This window comes from Pinus tabuliformis, chromosome 2_1 (assembly GCF_031772625.1).
Source record: "Pinus tabuliformis cultivar Carrire ecotype Pingquan chromosome 2_1, CPIR1, whole genome shotgun sequence".
Taxonomy (NCBI): Eukaryota; Viridiplantae; Streptophyta; class Pinopsida; order Pinales; family Pinaceae; genus Pinus; species Pinus tabuliformis.
Genome location: NC_142299.1, coordinates 535367162 through 535371227, shown reverse-complemented (window position 1 = coordinate 535371227; position 4066 = coordinate 535367162). Strand labels below are relative to the sequence as shown.

The window sequence follows — 4066 nt, the reverse complement described above, 5'->3', positions numbered from 1 at the left end:
CATTTGATACAGAAACAGAAAGAAATGAAAAAACCATTGGGTCCAAGAATAATTTTCAAAATTTGGCACACGACCTGGTTTTCTAATCTAGTTCCAGTCAGGAAAAGGTATGGTGAAATTTGTTTATTGGTAAACATTCACAATTCGAATCGTGTGTCAAACAAAGACAACTACCATGTCGTGATGATGGAATAAATACATCAAATCATCTTAGTTCTTGAAATTTTCTCATTACATGATGTATTTTATAGCTATAATAAAGTCTTGGTTTCTGATCCAAATACACTAAAAATGACGTTCAAAACCAAATGCGGCACGTTAATGTTCAAACAAATGTCTTTTGGGCTCATTAACATTGGAGTTACATTTTAAAGAGAAATGGATATTGAATTTAGGAGGATAATAGGGAGAATTGTGTTTGTTTACTTAGATGATGTAATCGTATTCTCCAAAACAAGAGCTGACCATTTGCATCATCCCAAGAAAATTTTTCAACGTTATAGAAAATATTGAATATCACTCAGCTTTAGAAAGATAATTTTTATCGTATCAAAAGGTAATCTAATGGGACATATCATTTCTAAAAGTGGCATAACTATATGTCCTAAGTGATTTAAATAAATCACACAAATTCAATAAGGAAAGAAATGCAATCTTTCTTGAGTAAGATTAATTTTCCTCGAAAGTTCATATCTTACTTTTCCCAAATTGCAAAGGAACTAGAACACATCATAAAGAAATATTATACCTTCAAGTTGAATCCAAAGGAAAAGGAAGCCTTTTCTAAAATAAAAGAAGCTATCACTAAGGCTACTACATTATTTAGTCCACATATTGTTAAAGAATTCATGCTCTATATTTGTGCATCAAACTCTTCACTTGAAGTTGTTCTTACACAAAAGAATGATCAGGGAAATGAATGGACTATACCATTTATGAATATAGGGACGCAAGGATCCCAGCAGAACTACCTTGACGTGGACAAATAAAATTATGCATTGTATAAAGTTGTCAAGGACGTTAGGCCGTATATCTTGAAGAGCCATGTGAAATCGATTGTCCCTCACCCTACAGTAAGATATATGTTCATACGAAAGGATTCATGGCAACTATTTTGATTTAACATTCTTTGATTTCCTATTACCAAATCGCTTACCAGAGGTTATAGATATGCTTCCACCATTATCAGTCTTAGTCTTGTCGTTTGCCTGCTCCCATTCAGAAACCACCTCAACCACAGTTGGGAGTTCATTTATCATTCTAAGAAGACGTTTCCTCTCTGCCGTTTTAAATCGAGCACCATGGTAGGAAGCAACGGCAAGCAACCATGCATCACTATGCACAGCAACCAAGGAAACCCAATCTTTTCGCTGCATGTCATTTCTTGCAAAATTGATACCTACTGCTGGTTCTGGGAGCTCTGCTGGAACTTCTTCCGCAGGCGAGGAAACTTCCCATGCTTCACTAGGATATCCATATAGGCATAAATTCTCCTTGTCTGGATCGCAAAGTGAATAAAAGCGCTCGACATCAGTGGTGAGTGCACGGACAATGGCAGTTCGGCGGCCTCTGTAATCTGTAAACACCTCTTCCACGGTGCAAGGCTTTGAAGAAGTTGACGCGGCTTTCTCCATGGCCAACACCTCGCGTATAACTGAGGTGACATTCTCCATGGCCAACTCCCAGTTTATAATTGTAATATCAATGTTGTTTAAGAAGATTGGGTCTAATTATTAGGTATCGTTCCTCCAAAACAAATCCAAAAATATGCTGAATCAAAACTTCAGCTCAAAATTGCTCACTGTGATTATTCCGAAGAAAACTTACCATAAACAAAATTTGTTTAATTGCTCACTGTGATTGATCCGAAGAAGACTTACATTAAACAAAATAGTGTTATTAATAGGAATCGAAATGAGGCCTAGGCCGCGTGAGTGTGATGAGCGAAGCGTAATATGGGGTCGGCCGGGCTGATACGCGAAATAATTTATAATAATTATTACTTGTAATAAAAACTAAATGCGGTTAGCTTTTATTAAAATTATTCCTTACCCTTCTTGTTTCAACCCAATAATTCGTATAATCTATACTCTTTATCATTTTCAATTCTAAATAATAATTTCTCTACGATGGTTATAGATTGATGTATTCACATAAATATATCCATAATTGAAAAAAAAAATACGATATTATAGTTTTTAAATATATTTTTTATTTCAAACAAAGTATATTGTTATATAACATTAAAATTATTAAATACATTTTTAGTATATATTTAAATAAAATTTTAATAATTATATATTATATTATTTTAGTTTTTTAATTATATTTTTATATTATTTAGAAAAGAGTTTTAAATAGATATCAATTTTGAATATAAAGATTGGAAAACACTTCAACATACTTTACTTAATCCTAAAACAAAAAATACTTTTATGATGAAAATTCTATATACAATAGGCTCTTATGATTAAGGTTATATAAGGCATGCCTTTCTTCCCAAATGCTCTCTATATGATTACAAAAAATAATGGCAAGAGAGGATCATCGACGATAGTTAAAAAAAAAAAAAAACCTATATAAAGATTCATAAGAGCCTTAACTAAAAATTCACACTTGTAGCACTCGTAAACAATTTGAGACTAACGAGTCATGCCCTTTCCTGAAGCAATACCATAAATAACCCAAAGACATGACAAGAACCTAGCAAAGGAGGCCGCGAGTCACCATAGCCATTAACAAAAACACAAAGGTACCACATCTAGCCATTAATGAAAAACATAAGTTATAAAAGAAATAACACAGAGTCCGCATAATAGCATGCAAGAGGCATCATGAAAGAGGCACAATGGTCGAATATTAGTGGAAATTAGATGTATTTGGGGAGCGAGAGAGCGAGCTGACCAAGTGTTTGCAACGGGTAGCAGTGCTAGTTACCATGGAGGGGCGAGGAGGGGGAAGTTCCACTCCCTCCTATAGTCAAGTAGTTACGAATAGCAGCAGGGAAGTTGTGTCAAACCGTTTAAAGAAGCCAATGGAGGCTGAAACTACAGATATCAACACAGGAAAACCAAAAAATAGCAGAGCTCATGAAGAGGAAGAAAATCATGAGGAGGTCAAAAGAGACAAGAAAGTAGGAGAAGGCAGTCAAAGAACTGAGCGCAATAATATGGCAGGACTCTGTAAACCTAGGTCAACCATTACACCCTCGGTTGTCTTAAGTGATCCAACACTATAGGCGCACAAGGATCACATGGCGGCGTATGTGGTACTATGCAAATTTATGTGGATATGGCCAATAGAGAAGGCTCTACATGCCTAGATAAAAACCACTGGAAGCTAAAGGGGGGAATAATCCTCCATCTTGGGTCCAAGGGTTTCTTCACAGTGATATTCACAAACCTAGAGGACAAAGACAGAGTGTTCGAAGGAGGACCGTAATTTTATGCTGCTACAAGCCTCTACATGCGACCATGGGTGATGAATTTTGCCCCAGAACGAGAGACATTCACTTCAGTATCGGTATGGATAATTCTCTACTGCCTACCTTTATATTATTGGCTACCAGAATCCTTAAAATCCATAAGCAATAAATTAGTCCATTTTATAAAAATATCATATGCGACTCTGTGAGGAAAATACACCTCCTTTGCCCGTATATGCGTAGAGATGGACCTATCAGGAGCACTTCCAGATGAAGTCATTCTAGAAGTTTATGATGAAGAATGGGTGCAAGCAGTCTATGATGAAGAATGGGTGCAAGCAGTCTATGATGATTCTAATTAACCCATGGTGGGCTAACTTTTGGTGATTTCCTTCCTACAGTTTTATTCTTATGTCTATTAGTGATTGTAGAAGGAAGTATGGTATGTTAAGCGTGTGGTGAGGAGGTGTTTCTGCTCCAAACCTAAATTCCTCAAGAAGCCTAAAGTGATACCCATAAACCACACTATACCTACCCTCACATGAGATGTATTTGATAAGGTGGTAGCTCACCTCATTCCATGGGTATGGTAGGCTTGCTCTTCTTACTCCACTTTTGTCCTCAATAAGTTCTTCTCCTTCT

The 4066-nt window shown here is 36.0% G+C and overlaps 1 pseudogene; it reads right to left on the bottom strand.

The window, feature by feature from the left end:
* Positions 1-1109: 1109 nt before the first annotated feature.
* Positions 1110-1634, bottom strand: LOC149201384 (PHD finger protein ALFIN-LIKE 2 pseudogene; annotated as a pseudogene).
* Between the last annotated feature and the right edge of the window lie 2432 nt (positions 1635-4066).